The 16,923-nt window shown below is 56.6% G+C and overlaps 1 protein-coding gene across 1 annotated transcript in view; it reads right to left on the bottom strand.

Annotated features, from left to right (window-relative positions):
* NAV1 (neuron navigator 1) overlaps positions 1-9,766 on the bottom strand; it is a 287,493-nt gene extending 277,727 nt beyond the window's left edge. The window contains 1 exon segment of the mRNA XM_030561175.1: positions 9,355-9,766. The gene's annotated coding sequence lies outside the window, so the exon portion shown is untranslated.
* Between the last annotated feature and the right edge of the window lie 7,157 nt (positions 9,767-16,923).

Here is a 16,923-nt window from a genome sequence, read left to right as displayed (position 1 = left end):
TGCTTAGAGCATCTATTCCTCCCTAACCAACTGCAGGCAGAGTCCATCTTCAAACAGAACTGAATAAAACATGAACCGACACCCAGGCCCCAGTCATAAACTCAGCCCCGGCCCCTCCTAGTCCCCTTCACTGTCTTATTGTATTCTAAATACTTACTGGCTCCTCACTCCCTGCCTCGGGGTCCAATCTTGTCCCTTTAAAATCACTGGCACAATGCACATTGGCTCCGGGGAAAGCAACATCAGACCTTTGTCCACAATCAGAGGAGTCCAATATCCTCCATGACAGAGCCTCTGGCTGTGGGATTTTCAGCCTATTCAAAACACGAAGTGCTGGAAATCTTGCTGGAATGCCTAATCGCCATGGGAAGTTTTCAGCAGAATCTTTGGGACCTAAAATTTTAGATTAGTATCCTGACTTCTGGACGTGTAACTGTTACATGGGTGGGAGTCCCCAAGGAGTGCCATTACGGATGGTCTCGCACCATTTGTTTTTCTAAATGCAAGTTAGATCTTGGAGAAATGCTTACTCCTAGATGCGGTGCAGTTCTTTTTAGAAGAGGCCAAGCAGATCCCACTGCTGTGTGCAGATCCCCAGTCAAGTTTGTTCTGCCTCATCACTGACCGAGAATCATCCTTAGCCACAGCTGCTGCTCACAGGTTAACCCCACGCAAACCAGGTGTCAAAACTTTACATGGTGCTACAGCATGATTGTCACCTTCAAGAGTATAAGCCTCTCTGCTCCTTGTTCCATTAGGCTGGGTCCACTAAACGCTCCCTTGGGTCACCCAGGCTTGGTCTCGACTGGTCTCTGCAAGCCCCTGGCTCTTTTGACAGTTTTCTAGTATTGATCAAAGTAAAATTATTTGGCTCCGAATGCACGTACCAGGGAAATGAAATTCAAATAGTCCCCTGGAATGGCCCATCAAACCTGTATAGGATCCCATCATAGCCACTGGTGCTCTGGGGAAGTCAAGGACCAGTCTATAATGCACCCAGCCAATTCCAAACTGCTGTTTGGGGGTGGGGGAGGGGAATGCTCATTAACAGGATGTCAAGGCACTAGGCCCTTTCATCCCAGCTGCCAGGGGGCTCTGGCGTCACAGAGAGGAGTTCTGGGGCCAGCTGCAGGGGCAGTGGCAGCACCAGTGTCCAGCTGGCAGTGTGCCCTGTGCGGTCACCATATCCCTGTGTTTGTTCCATGGGACAGCGACCCACATGGCGACACTATGTCCTCACAGGGACGGCCATCTGGACTATGCACACTGCATCCTCAGGTGCTGCCACACCACGTTATCCCAGCCCGGCTAGGACACAGGGCAGACCATGGAGCTTGGGGCTGCCCCCCCCAGTCTGGTGGTGGGTGGCAACCACAGGCCACTATTCCTCACTCACACATCTGCTCTATGACCTATGGAACTGTGAGGGACACGTCACCCCAGCACGTTGGAGAGCTGGGATCAGCTCCCAGCCAGGCCACAATCTCCTGGGCTCCAATGCAGGAGCCTGACTGGATAGACACAGGTGGGGAAAGTGGGCTCTAGGTTAAATTACTTAGCTACTCAGCTGCTGCTGCATACCCTTCTGGCTGGGCTGACCAGGGATAGCTACCCAGCTTTTCTGAGCAAATCAATAAACACCCTGTGCTGCCTCTGCTCTCCCGGCTGAGTCACAGCCCACCAGGAGGAGCTGGCAGCAGGGTGCCTGGCTTCCAAACCCTTCTTCACATGGTTTAATTCCTCCAAGGCAGAGGAAATTGACCTGCAGCTGGCTCCATTGCTCCCCAGCCCAAGCTTTGCTGACACACTGGGCTCTGTGGGCTTGGGGCTGTAACCAAAGGGGAAGGGCCAGCCTGGAGTTTCAGTGAGATACCAGCTCCTTCTATCGAGTGAGCCCGAAACTGCACCAAAAATACAAACAAAGGCCTGGCTGGTTCTGATTCCCTCCTTAATATCCCTACTTAATGAATGCAAATAAACAGCAGGAGTAGCCATTTCACAGGCCACTCTGCCGGCACCATTCCAGCTTGTTGCCCCCTGGCACTGATTCCCCACCTGTGTCCCTGCTGCTCCTGTGGGAGATGCGTGGCTGGATAGACACAATACACTAAGCTGTACGCACTGCGGGAGATGCAGTCCAACCCTAGGAGGTTTCATTCATCAGTTCCTGATCAGTGCCTGGCTGGACTTCCCAGCAGCTTGGGCCTGGGTGTGGGAACTCCAGGGCCTGCTCCTAACTTTTTATACCAATTTATACCTCGACTCCTGGGTCCATGCACCATAAATCCCACACTTTGCGTCTCCCCAAAACAGAGCTCAGAGGTTGTGGCTCCAACACACTCCGGCCAAGCCCCTGAGACAATGAGATCCATGTGGTCTCTGAACGGCCTTCCCGAGAGAAGGGGTGGGAGCCCATAACTGGGGCTATGTTAAACCAGACACCACCAAGCACTAGGAAATTCCCCTGCCCTGGGGAGTGGCCAGGCTGGGAACTTACAGGCACTTTCCACTGCTAACCCCTCTGGAAAATACCAGAGCATTGACCAGCCCTGGTTCAGAGCACAGAGCCATTGGCACTTACTATGCAACGCTCTAGGATTTCTAATCAAGACAATTCCTGTTGCAGTCCCCTGCAAGGGGATTCTCTTCGGGTGCACTGAGGCCCCTCTCGTGCCCATGGCATTCTGGGATACCAGCTGGCTTTTATGTTATGTTCTTATGTTACAGTGAGCAAATCAACAGGGAGGTTGCGTTTCCTTCTGCTAATGCAGGAACCATTAGCTATTTATGTGCCGGCTGCAGTGCTCTCTGGGAAATCTCCCACTGCTACCAGCACTGGTTTGACCCTACCGGTGGTCTCAGCAGCAGTGCAGACAGGGCTCGGGAGGTGGCTGGATTTGTTACTGGGCCCCCCTCCACGCCTGCTGTGAAACTGAAGCCTTTTGGTCCAGCGGCTGTTAGCACGGCAATCCATCTCCCATCCTCGAGGAGTGCTCCCTGGGCGCTGCAGAGACAGGGGGCTTAGCCCCTGGTAGGGAAGGAGCAAGCCTATGGCTGTGACGTCCATCTCTGAAGCTCCTATGTCCCTGTCTGGGTCTCCTGTAGTGTAACCAGTGCTTAATTTGTAATGAGAGGTGCTGGGGCTCAAGCCATTTTTTTACATTCATAACTGATGCAGAAATCCTAGAGGTGCCGGGGCTCTGACCTGCCAGGCCCAGAGGTGCCAGGGCTCTGACCTGCCAAGCCCAGAGGTGCCAGGGCTCTGACCTCCCAGGCCCAGAGGCACCGGGGCTCTGACCTGCCAGGCCCGGAAGTGTCGGGGCTCTGAACTGCCAAGCCTAGAAGTGCTGGGGCTCGGCCCTGGCACAAATCAAGCACTGCCTGAACCACAAAAATCCCATGAAGCAGCTCAAGTTTAGGACAGCATGCATCCAGCTGCAGAGAAAGTAGGGAGTCAGCACTCCCCAGTGGCCATTAGCGCTGTGGCAGTGGGGAGTGCACGCAGCCCCATGACAGGCTGGCAGGAGCTGCAGCGAAACCACATAGCTCCTTTGATCTGTGAACCAAAGCACTGGCAACTCCCGTCCCATCCCAAGGCCAGTGACACAGCACCTGCAGAGAGAGGTTCTGTGTGACTGACATGCAGCTCAGGAACAAATCACAGCGCAGATCCAGCATCCCCTATCCTGAGGCCCTGGGGTGGGACTGGGAGAAGGATCCAGGCTGAGCAAGGGGCTGGGCAAGATCTGCCTGGTTTCAGCCATTCACGACCCCACCTTCCCCGGGGGATGGTCCAACAAGCTGTTACTCCTGCTTTTAAAGAGCCCTCCCCAGAACGGGTGAGGATCGTATATCACCCACTCCCCACTTTCTCTCTCCATAGTACCATCTGGCCTGGCGCTCGCAGCCTCAAACTGTGGCCGGAAACACCTTTTTCCTGTGCGCTGGGCTGTGGCGCAGGGCTGGAGCAGGAAAGACTTTGCATCTCAGCAGGTTATTTATAATCCATCTCCCAGCGATCGGGGCCTGCTCCTCTGACACTGCCAGGCCAGAATTAGACACACTGACCCAGCTAAATGCTGCTTTTGTTCCAGGCCAGGCCCCGTTAGCCAGGTGCAGCCACTCCCTGACACAGAGCACTAAGACTGGCGGGGGCCAGGAATCACCTGCTTGTGCAGCATCAGGGTAACAGAAGCCGTCTAACGCACAGTCATATACCCGTGGGCCCCACTCACCCCAGGAACGCTGGAGATTTCAGCAGGGTCACACCAGGGACACATCGACCGCTGTGCTTGGACTCCTCCTCCTCTTCTATTTCCAAGTATTCCTTCTGCTCTGGTCCCCCTGCACTCCCTCTGCCCCCGTCTTTGATTTCCCCATCCCTACTCTGCTCCAATCCCCTGGCCCCTCTCTGCTCCAATCCCCTGGCCCCTCCCCTTGCATCCTGATCTCCTTCCACTCTGTCCCGATCCTGCCTCCCTTCCTGCTCTGGTGCCCTCTGCCCTGGCCTGACCAGTGCAGCCAGCAGCAGTACCTTGCGGGCTAGACCCACACAGAGATGCTGTTTGCCCCACAGGGGCCTGCCTGGCTCATGGGAACCCTGATTCCCCGCCAGGACAGGCTCAATGCCACGTCCCCCTTCCTGTTACCAAGCCAGTGGAACTGTCACTAACACTGCTACTCCCATGCCCCAGCTTTGGCTGGACTATGTCTTCTGAGGCTGCTGCTGAGCCCCTGGGCCTATCTCTAGGCTCAAGCTCTCAAGGCTCATACTCTGAGCTCCAATGGGCCCAGGTTCAATCCCCAAGGTGACTCAACCAGGCACCCTCATAGCTTTGCTACAGCCCTGGGATGGGCCTGGCCTGGCAGCCACCACAAGAGAGCAGATCCTGCACCACCTGCAGCCTTGAACTCCAAAGGCAGATCTCCTCCAGCATCCCTCCCCTCACATCTATACAGTCCCCCCCACCTTTGCAAACTCCTGCATTGCCAGACCAACCCCCAGCAGCCCATGCAAGATCCCATCACAACCTGCTTTTTGTTTCTGCCCATGTTGCCTCCAGCTCATCCTTTCCCAATCCCCCTCTGCACCCCCATCCCTACCCGATACCCTTCCCCACTTTCATCCACTGTCTTCCAGGTGCTGAGCAATTCTGCTCTTTTGTACACAGCACTGAATACCTGGGGCTGTTCAGGAACAGAGCCGGCTCCCAAAGGACCACGTGATCAGTGTGCCTCTGTCCTTGTCCTGCCCCATCGCCTCCCCCACCTCCTGTCGTTCTCATGGCCTGTCAGCTCTCTGGGGCAGGGACTCCATGGGGCTATGCACCTCTGCAGCACTACGCAGGGAGCAATAGCAGCGCTGTCTCCCATGGGGGCATATGCTGCCCAATTTATGCAAGGAAATATTTATTTTACACGGTGCATAACTGGCCTGAGGAACTCACTGCAACTGGATACCACTGAGGTCAAGAGCCCTGTAGGAGTCAAAGAGGGATTGATAATGAGAACAGACCCAGGTACATTATGGGTTAAAAAATAGGGCTATAACCCTCCTGCTTCAGGGCCTGAGCCATCCTCTAACAACAGGGTCAGGAAGAAACTCCTCTTTGAGCAGGCTGTTCCATAATTATCCATGGTGGGATGAATCCTTCCACCTTCCTCTGAAGCAGCTGGTGCCGGGCACTCTCAGAGCCAGGATACTGGCTAGATGTTCTCTGGTCTGATCTGGGCTGGCCAGGCCTGTGTTCTGGGTCTAGTCTGCTCTGCTAGTAAAGTTTTCAGAGAACCAGGCCTGAAAATAAAGGCTTAGACCAACCAAGGAAAGTCTCCAGCTCAGACAGGACGTGTGGCACCAGAACACGGCCCACTGCATTCCGGGGCACCAGCCAGGAACAGAACCCACCCTTGCCCTGCCACCAGGCTGGGCATTAACCACACGCCCAGCCTTCCTGCCCCACAACACACTGTTCTAGTCCCACTTATGGGTAGTCCTGCTGTGGTGAGATGCTGCTGGAATGCACTGCAGGCCCCAGCCAGACGGGGTGGGAGGGTTCGAGCAGCTGGCTCAGCCCAGAGATCTTCTGTCCAAGTCCTGAGCGGACTGGAGGCCTCCGAGGGCTTAGAGTGAGCTATGCAGGAAGCTCAGACCCTCCCCCCCCGGGCGCCTTGGCACCTGCGTGGCAGTGCCGATCTCAGCAGCTGAGAGGCCTGCTCCTTCACCCAGCAATCAGGGTAAGGGTCTGTCCCCCTCGCCCTGCTCAGCTGGGCCTCTAGGGATAGGGGGGAATTGAGGCACCTTGTGGCTTGGGTGTTCCCTTCCTTTGTCATGACTTGGTGCCCGGTCTCCTGCCCCGGTGCCCTGTCCACTCTGCTCCTGCTGCCCAGTGTGTCTGCCAGGGGGGCAGCCAACACATCAGCAGTACAGCTGGAAGGGGAGCCCCTGGCTTGAGCCACTGGCCTGGGGTGCTGCACAGGTGGAAGCTGATCTCTGCAGATCTTGCAAAACTCACAACCACCCCATGGTGCTGCTGTGGATCCAGGGCTTGGGCCTGACTCCAGGGGGCTGGGGGATGTGAGTGCAGGAGGATGGGGCCAACAAGCTCTCCACTCCTTGAGAGGCTCTGTGGTCGGCTGGCTCTGGTGTCATCCCCTACAGTGTATCTAGTTACTCAGCATTCTGGTAAGTGACTCAGCCCAGCAGAGCGCTGAAACCTGAGAGAGCCATTCCCAGCATCTCCCCGAAACAGCAGCTCCTCACCAGTCAGCGTCCCTGAGATCACCCAGAGTGACATACCGAGAGCAGCCGGGCTTCCATGGTGGCGGGGGAGAATGATTTCTGGCCTCAGTTTCCCCAGATGTAAGACATGGTGATAATTTGGGCCGCACGCCAGCACGGTGGGAGGCGGGTGTATGGGCAAACGTGGGTGGCAGTGAAGTGGCATAAAGAGTGTCCTTCTGGCGTGGAGGGAGTCCTGTTAACCTAGGCATCAGCTAGCAGCAGGAGGGAGGATGGGCTTGTGGACGAGGCACTAGGCAAGTCTGGCTGAGCCCATGTTATGTGGATGGAGCTGTGCAAGGACCTGGGTGGACAGTATCAGTGCAGAGGCGTTATAGGGCAAAAATGACATTCCTGGGGTTGGATGGGTGATGTGGTTCGGGCATTTGCAGGGGGGCGGTCTCCGGGTATTGTCTAGCTCTGTCCCAGACAGTGCAGTTCCCACTGACATTCTCGCCCCGACTCGTCTGGGGTCTGTGGCATGCCGGGAGCTCCCTTGGTTTAACACCAGATGGTATTAAAGGAAGCTAAAGTCCACATGCCCCTTCCCTGCTTAGCCACATGCAATCGCCGTGGCTGCCTGGGGGTGAATGGAAGGGGGAGGCATCCAGCATCCAGGCAATCTCTGTATTCAAACGAGGGCCGTACTATGAGAGGGTGTGAGCACCCCAGCACCCCACATCTCTCCCGTCAGGCATGCCAGGGCATTAATAATCCCACATCTGTAACTTACAGGGGTGGCGCATGGTGCGGACTAGACCTCCAGATCTAAATGCCCCAGGGGTACCAGAAATATGTCTTCAGAGCAAACATCCGAACGAAGCGCCTCGCCTTGGTAAGCATGGGGGGGGGAACAAACGGTATCAAGCCGATGGGAACGTCCCCCAACGTTAGTATCTGCAGACATGTGAAGAGCAAACCATGGCAGCAGCGATACGGATCACGTGCCAAATGGGCAGCAAAGGGAGCTCCCGGCAGGCCAAGCAGAGCGGATGCCCACCCACGGGCTGGCGTTCAGTGAGCAGGAACAGCTTGTGCCCTGGCAGCGCTTTTCACTCAAGACCTCCACAAGCTTTGCAAACACACAGGCGCTGAAATCCCCCGACCCCTTCTGGCAGGAGGGCACGCCCCATAGCAGTGCCTGCATTTTACAGGTGGGGGAATTGGGCATGGAAAGGCTTGGGCCAACATTTTCAGAAGTGACCAGTGATTTTGGGTGCCTCCATTTCTGCATAGCCAACCTGCAACACTTTCTGCGTGGCTAGGGTACTGGACTGGGATTTGGAAGAGCTGGGATCTTTACTGCTGTGGCCGTGAGTCACTGCCTTCTCTGTGTCTCAGTTTCCCCGGTCCTGTCTTATTTATTTGTATTGTGAGCTCACTGGGGCAGAGACCGTCTCTCGCTCAGGGCAGTGCCCAGCATGATGAGCCCCTGATACCTGCCTTACGGTGCGAGTCTGAAGACAAATAATTAATAATTGAAAATTTTTGCCTAAAAGACTTGACCAAGATCACAGAGCAGGTGAGTGGCAGAATCCAGGAGTCCTGCCTCTCCCAGTCTCCTGCTGAAGCATGCTGCCTCTCCAGTGAGCACAACTAGCCCTGCTCTCCAATCTGCCTCAGCTTCCTCGGGACTAAGAAAGCCACTTACTGAGTCCATTTCTCACTTCCTGCCAGGCTTTCTCCCCAGCACATCACTGCCCGTAGTGAGTGATTGCCCGTGGCGTACTACCAGGGGCACGGCCAGCCCAGTCAGGAACACACATTGCAGAGTCCCATAGTGACACCGGGAACCTCCACAGTGAGCCAGGCTGTGGGGCTGCCTCCCCATGCCACACCCTGCCGGCCAGAGCCAGGGAAACGCCCTGCCTGGAGAGACACTGGGAGCTGCAGGGCTTGGGAGTTTCTCACTGCTCACATCCTGTCACACGTTCACCCTGGGGATCCCCACGTCCCAGACACAGCATGTGCCTTGGGCAAGGTTGCCCACAGGTTCTGCCAGGAAGGCAGACGGGAAGGGCCAGGTCGAAGTGGGGAGAGGAGAGCTGGGTGGGCGCAAGGCCTGCTCCGCCCTGGGGCAGGGGGCTTCCCACTTGGTGACAGAACCACGCGGCTGGCTCTGCATCAGGGCACAGGGGGCTCTTGGTAGGGCTGGGCAGTCACTCAGAAAGACTCTACCCCCACTGACATCTGGGCACACCCGAGTGACTCCAGTGGAGCTCTGCCAGATTCACACTGCAGACCCTGTGAGCAGGCTGGCCCCTGGCCTTTTGCCATCGGGGTCCTGTGCTCCCCTCTGGGCCACCCCGCCTGCCAGAGGGGCAAGGTGTGGGCAGGGAGTGGCCCAGAGGGCAGTGCCAGCAGGAACGTGTTGTACGGCACAGAGCTCCTCCCGTCACCTCCAGGCAGATGTAAACCCAGGCTGCAGGGGCTTCCCCCAACCCTCCCGACATCCCATTGGGACCTCCCTACCCCCGCTTGCCCCCCTGGGTGCCAGTGCCGCCAGACCAGAGATGGAAAAATCAAACCCAGGCAACCTCCTGGCTTCGAAGGGCAGCCAGTGCCACAGCACTCACCGTGCGATGCCCCAGTCACTGCCGCATCCTCATGCCGACCGGAGACAGACATTCATCGTTGGTTCCCCCCAAAAGAGCCTCCCGGGGCTCCCTGTCTCGCTGCCAGACCCACGGCATGGAGGCCGTGCGGAGGGAGCCCCACAAGCCGCTCACAGCCTCTCAGCTCCAGCTGGTGACTAAAGAAACTGCTGGGTTTGGCTTTCACTTCACAATGGGAACAACAGCAGCATCCTGAACAAAGTGTCTGTCCCCCCGGGACCGTCGGCGGAGAGAGGGAGTCACGTGGGCCCGTGCCCCTCAGGCACACGCCAGCTCTTTATGCTGCTGGCTGAGGGGATGGTGCCAGGTGGCTGTTGTGACGCCACACACACATGCACTGTCTACACACACACACACAGAGTCTATACATACACACGCGCACTCAGGATTTCTGATGCTGCTTGCTCAGTGCCAGCTTACCCCACACGTGGGTGTGGGCGGACGCGTCCGGTTCATTGCAGAGGTCTCCGCCAGCGCTCGCTAACCCTTTCCTTCCCAGGCCTGCCTCTGGAGAGAGCCGTCGCAGCTGCTGACCCTGCCAAGCCTTGCTCCTGGCTCTGTCCAGAGCAGGCAGGAAACCTCTCCAGTTGTTCACTTCCTTCAGTGAAGGGCGACCCTACCAATTGTCTTCCAGCACAGGGTGTGTGGCCTACTTAACAGGGCCTGGGGCCAGAGCAGCCAGGATGTCCTGGGTTATGGGGCACTCTCAGAGAGGGAAGTGTGACCTAGTGCTTAGTGCAGGACTCTGGGAGGGGAGTGTTTAGAAGAGGGGGGTGGGAAGCAGGACTCCTGGGGTCTGTTCCTGGCTCTGCCATTGACTCACTCAGTGGCCTTTGTCAAGTCCTTTCTCCTGGTATTGCCAGCTGCAAACAGTCCAAAAAAAAAAAATCATGAAACACCCCAGATAATCATGAGATGGAAATGTGCATTAGAGCTTTCTGCCTAGCCAAAAAAAAAAAAAAGGGGGGGGGCCTAGGGGGAGGGATAGCTCAGTGGTTTGAGCAGTGGCCTGCTAAACCCAGGGTTGTGAGCTCAATCCTTGAGGGGGCCATTGGGGGAACTGGGGCAAAAATCAGTCTGGGGGTTGGTCCTGCTTTGAGCAAGGGGTTGGACTAGATGACCTCTTGAGGTCCCTTCCAACCCTGATATTCTATGATCACTTTTAACAGCCGCCTGCTGATTTTACACCACCCCATGCCTCACCAATGGGCAGGCAACAGTCACGTGTCCCAGACTCCCCTCCCCACTGCAGGGGTGACAGTCACAGCATCACCAGCTCTCACAAATCCATGGGGAAGGTGATTTTGTGTCCTCCCCTCCCCCATTGTAGGAGCACTCCCTAGTGAGTCCAACTGAGATCAGGACCCTGCTGTGCTCGGTGCTGTACAAACACAGAGCAGGAGAAAGGGCCTGCCCCAAAGAGCCAACAGCCTAGTGAAAACCTGGCAGTGGGCTTGGGATGAGGAAGCTGGAACTGAGACCCCCCAAACTCATCCCATCTAGGAGCCTCCAAAGATCCATGAGACGGAAATGGTTTTAGTCCCGTCTACACTGGACTAGATTCACACAAGGGCTCTGCAGCTCGCTAGTGACACCCTGGGGCGACCAGTCCCCATCAGTGCCAAGACAACACCGATGCTTTTTTAATTAAAGCCAGTCCTGCCCTTCTTGTAGCTGGCAGAGGTAGGGTAACCCTCTCTGCTCCCGCTCAAACACTCTCTTCTTAAAGGGCCAGTTCCCAGTAACTGAGCACACAAAGTAAAAATGCAGCAGTAATGGAAACAGTGGCACCAGAGCCCAATTCACTAGAAAATAATTTGCAACATGGAACCATTGCAACGACAGCCCCCGGGACCGTATGCCAACTGGGTCTCAGGCTCAACTCAATGGCATGTCTCGGTTTGTAGGTCACACCATCGCTTTGAAATGCTGCATTTGATTGGGTCCAGATTTCCCAGGAATGTTCTGGACTCCGATGGGCAGAACCCTGTCGATTCTGACGACCATCGGAAAATGCAAAACGCCCAATACTCGCCAAACCGGCCCAGACAGGCGGAGCTATTGCTCTGGTGCCCCCTGCTGCCGCCCAGGCATCTCACTGGCTGTTTAACAAGCTGCCCTTTTGCTCATTGCACCTACGGTTCGGCTTGCATGTGCAACCCTGTGTGCATCATTGCCAGCCCTGGGAATTTTTCCACCAGCGACGGGGTTTTGGCCACAGCTAGGCCTGTTCAGCAATGAGGCCAGAAGCTCTAGCAAATGTCAGCCCTGCCTGGGGGGGAAAGGCCCCCTGACTGTCTGCTTTCCCCACTGCCCACCCACCAGAGAAGAACAGCCAATCAGAGCATTCCCCCCCACCAGTCCTCCAGGAGCCAACACAGTTCTCACAATAGCTCAACAGCCAAAGGTGGCTCCCCTCCCCTGGGCAATAGGCTGGCTCCTCTGCTCTGCCCCCCTTCCCTGCAACACCCAGCCTGGGGAAGGGGAGACCCTCACTGCAGCCCTCCCAGGCCTGGGGTGAAGAGCCCCAGGGGGAGCAGAGGTGAGGCTGGCAGAGGTGGGAGAAGAACAGATGGAGAGGCACAACTGATGGGGGGCTGGTGGGGGACTGAATTAACTGCTGGGCAGGGGAGCGAGGGGTGGGGGTGAGAGCTCCCACAGCAGGAGCCAAAGATCACTTTACTGAATGATGGCAACACCAATTGTCAAGCCCGCACACTCGGGGAGGCGGGGTTTCAAAAACCACAAGACAGGCCCAACGCCCCCACATAATCTTTAAAAAAAATCTCTCCTGATTTTTGGGCCACTTTCCTGATCTGGGGGTGGGGAAGGTCTGATGCCCGTGTTTTGAACCCCTGGAGTTAGCAGTGCTGCATATCGCTCACAGACAACTGCAGGCAGAAAACACACAGGTTGCAAAGTCAAGCCCTGGGAAGGTAGGGCATGCCAGAATGAAATCCGTGCCTGTGCATTACAATACAGTCTTTAATGACATCATCACTGACTCATTTTTCCCCAGACCTGACCTCATTCAGGGCAGAAGATGGACGCGGTGCTCGGGGAAAGAATCAAGGGGGCAAAGGAACCAGTTGTCTGTAGGAACCCCTTCTCTCCAACTTGATCCCCTCCCCACACCCTCAGAGACCATCTCCCCTTCCTGCGAAGGGGGCCCCCTCCGGGGCCAACAGCGCCACTCTGGGAAGGGTTAGTCCCGCAGCACGCCCAGACCCTAGCAGCCTGGGACCAAGCCCAGCTCTGAACGCCCATCTGCTCCGGGGCAGCAGACAGATCTCTGCCTGTCTTCATTGCCATACACTGTATTTCCCAGGGCTCCTGCCATCGGAGTAGCTGGCAGGAGGGTTTGCCTGGACCAGGATCCCAGGCATACTGTTAGCCTCCCGGGACCTGCAGCATAGACAGGCCATGCTGGCCTCCTAGGGGTTCCCTGCTCATCCTTACTCCCAAGACACATCCCAGATGGCTCAGCAGCTGCCACGGAGCACTGGGGGCAGGGAGCTGGGGTAGTCAGGGGCTGGGGGAGGAACACTCCCCCAGCACGCAGCCCAGGTGACGCACCTAGCGGTCACTAGCCCAGCTTGCATGGCTCCCCATGGTGGCAGACTGGCCACCTCCAGGAGCAGGATGGGCCAAGGGGCTGCTCGGTCTCTGCCCAGCCCACAGTCATTGCCATGACATTGGCTGGGCAAATCTCGCCTACTTGCCCAGATGCGCCATGGCTTTCTATGCAAGACATAGCCAGATTCCCCCCACCTGCCCCCACTCCAAGCCCTGCTGCTAACGGGGTAGGTGAGCAGGAGTTTCAGGGGGCAGCAGGGTAGTGCTGGGGCAGGACAGAGTGAGCTCCGGCCCTCTTTGGCCAGAGGAGCAGCAATGATGGAAAAGCAGGAGGAAAATGGGGGGGAATCCAGGAAGCCCTGGAGAGAGTTCCCCATAAAGTGCAGGCATCTTGGTCTGGCTTTGCCAGCAAGCTTCTGGGTTGGGAGTGGGGTGTGTATATGGGGATGTGTTTGCATATCGGCATGGGTGTCTTTGTGTGTGTGCACACGTGTGTGTGTATGCGTGCATACATGTGTGTGCATGTCCATGTATGGGTGTGTTTAAATGTGTTTGCATGTGTGTCCGTGTGATCGCCCGAGCATGTGAGTCTACATGTTTATGTATGTGTGCATTAATCCATAGATGTGTGTGTGCATATGCATGTCTACTTCTCTGTGTGTGTCCTGTGGCTCTGAGCATCCCCATTGCGATCAGCTGCGGGTGCTGGGCCTGGGCCTGCTGAGTCATGGAGTGATGGTGACTCATGGAAAGAGTGAGGGCCAGTGCTGGGCCAGACAGCCCTTGGCAGGAGACTGGGGAGTGCCTGCCAGTGACCGCTCCTCCCCATCTGGCTATTAACCCTCGCCCGTCCACTTCCAAGCCACCCCATGGAGCCAAGGTAGCAAAGCCCCATGCTCCTGACCAGTTGGCTGCAGGATTTGGGGGGATCTGAGTGGAGTTTCCCACCTCCCCCCAAAACCTCCCGCTCTGGGGAGGGATTTATAGGGCTGGCCTGAACCTGGGGGATCTGAGGGCTGTCATCGGAGCTCTTGTTCTGGGTTCACTCCAGCCAGGCAGCAGCAACCCTGACAAACAGGTGCACAAAACTACCCCTGCCGAGGGACCGGCTGAGTGCCTGCAGGCTAGAGACACAGCCGGCGTTCTGGGCAGCGCTGGGCTTTGACATCTATTTCCCTCCTCTTGTGACTGTGAAAATAAAATGGACGGTACCAGGCCTAAGACAGAGGCCCCATGCAAACTTCCAAAAAAAACCCCTTCCGGACCCACCATTGCCTCTCCATCCTACACCCCTGCTATTCTAGTCCTGTGCTTCCCTCCCACACAGGGCCGGCGCTTGCATTTAGGCGACTTAGGCAGTTGCCTAGGGCGCCAGGATTATGGAGGGGGCTGTATTTTGCCGGGGGGGCGGCAGGCGGCTCCGGTTGACCTACCGCAGTCGTGCCTGTGGAGGGTCCCCTGGTCCCGAGGCTCCAGGGGAGCTGCCGCAGGCATTTCTGCGGACGGTCCGCTGCTTCCGCAACTCCGGTGGACCTCCCGCAGGCACCACTGCGGCAGCTCCACTTGAGCTGCGCACCACGGGACCCTCCACAGGCACCACTGCAGCAGGTCCACTGGAGCTACGAGACCCGTGCGCGAGGCGGCGAAATGGCCCGGCGCCTTGGGCGCCAGAAACCCTGGCGCCGGTCCTGCTCCCACATAGCTCTGCTCCTGTGCCTCCATCCCCACTCACAGCATCCTGCTAATCCAGCCCTGCCCTCCCTCCACCAGCTCTACTGATGCCCCTCAATCCTGACCTATAGCCTCCCTGCTATTCCTGCCCTGAGCTCCCCACCCGCCCCAGCTCTGCTGAAGCCCCTCAGTCCTGACTGCAGCTCCCCCCACTGCTACCTTTGTCCTTGTCCCCTTCGCTGGTACCAGTGTGCCAATGGGAGCTGTGTGTGAAATGGGCCAGCGCCTGCAAACACATATCCGGCATGTGATGCCACCCAGATTCTCTTTCCCCCAAGATTTCCAGGGGTTCAGGGCTGCAACCTGACCCCACCCAGCCATTGCCAGTGTGAACACACTGGGATCAGCCATTCTCCTGCCTTCCAGCTCTAGGGAAGGGCCTGAGTGACACCTCCCCACCCCTTCCTCTGCTCTACTATGCTCCATCGCTGAGCTCACATGTCATGGATCACCTGACAGCGTGAAAAGGAAGAGCTGTCTCATGGTTTCCCGTCATGCCAGCCCACAGAGGCTCAGCTAAGAGGAAGTGGATGCGTGATATGAAAGCCACGTCTTAGGGAGCAAGGCTGCACAGCATCAGCCGAGGGGCTGGCGACATTTTAGCAGGGCTACATGCAGCCTTCAGATCCCCCGAGCCCTTGCAAAAAGGAAGCCCTTAAAAGGCAAATCAAAAGCCCAGCACCCCTTGAAGGACCCTGTTTCCTCTTGGGATGCTGAGACCCGTGGCAGCGCTCTGGAAGGCTATTCACGTCCTGGGAGGGACCCAGAGCCGACCTTTCACCCCCCGCGCCGGAAGTATAATGGCCCCTTTGTGTGAAAGCACCAGGCGCCCATATGGGCCCCTTTGTGCAACTCAAATGCTAGGATGGCTACCCACGTGGAGATCTGTGGCTCATCCAGCTTGCCCACCATCAAGCATGGCTGCTGTGGGACCAGGGCTCAGAGAGTTGAATTCCCCCGGAGTAGAACCCTGTAGATCGATCTAAAGGCACCTGGTTTCCTGGGAACCCCAGGGGTACAGCCAGAATCCATCCTAAACATTCCAGTCCAGGACTTACCTGCCACAGACCCCTGGAGATGGAATCACCCCAGCTGTGACTGCTTTTGAAATGAGATGCAGACCGCCTGGTGAGGTGGTGCCCAAGTGAGGCAGGTGGGGTGTGCTCTGTACCCAGAGGAGCTGGCATGGAGGGGAGCACCAGGCCCATGAGGGAGTGGCAGTCTGGGGCCACCCCTCCCAGGACTGTGCCAGGCCATGGGGTGAGCGGCTGAAAAGCTGGGAGAGCCATTTAACAAACCGGTGGCATTTCCCACTTTGCATGGTTGGAACTGGGTCCATTTGTTGTTTTCCACCATTTTGTAATTGAATTGTTCACCAAAACCTTTTAATTTTCAAGTTCCCCAGAACCCGTTTTTCGGTAGGAAAATGAAACATTACGGTGACAGTTTTGGTCAAGAGGGCAGAGCAGCACCATACATTGTGGGCAATTCTGATAAATGTCAGCAACTTTGTGGGCCAACTTTTTTGAAAAAACAGCTCCTTTTTTCAAGAAAACCTCTTTTAGTGTGAACACCTCTGAGCAGCTGCAAATGGGGTGTTCAGCACATGGGTGGCTGTCCCATGGACTCTCTGCTGAGACCCTTGGCCCAGCCTCATGGCCCCTGGGCCCTCCCAGCAGACATGGACACTGGCACACAGCTGGAGAGAGCCTGAAGATCTCAGCTGCCAGGTCGGGTCTGTTCAGATGGGATCAGGCTCACAGAGGAGAATTTGATGTTTCACCCTCAGCACGATTCTCTTTTGTACAGGGGAGGGGAAAGGGGGCAGTGTCCTTAATCCAGCCAGAACTGATAGGCACAGAGCGTGTGGGTTTGGGGGAGGGGAAAGTACTTTCTTTGATGCTCAGGTACAGATAGGGCACCCATGACAAAGAACAGTTTAAGAAACTTAAAGCGTACCAGGACATGGTTCTTCAGCATCAACAACGCTCTCTGCGTAAGATCCATTCCCTCCACGGAGATCCAAACACATCCCAGGCACAAGCTCTGTGAAGTAAGAAGGGACCATCACTCTGATTCTACCCATGGGGAAACTGAGGCACGAGGCAATGTGACTTGCCCAAGTTCCACAGCAAGTCAGTGTCGGAGCTAGTAAGGGAACCCAGGAGTTATTCTCATGCCCCTGCTCTGGCCACTAGACTCACTCCCCTCCCAGAGCTGGGG

This window comes from Gopherus evgoodei, chromosome 4 (genome assembly GCF_007399415.2).
Source record: "Gopherus evgoodei ecotype Sinaloan lineage chromosome 4, rGopEvg1_v1.p, whole genome shotgun sequence".
NCBI lineage: Eukaryota > Metazoa > Chordata > Testudines > Testudinidae > Gopherus > Gopherus evgoodei.
Note: the sequence above shows the minus strand (reverse complement) of the source record. Positions and strands in the feature narration are given on the sequence as shown.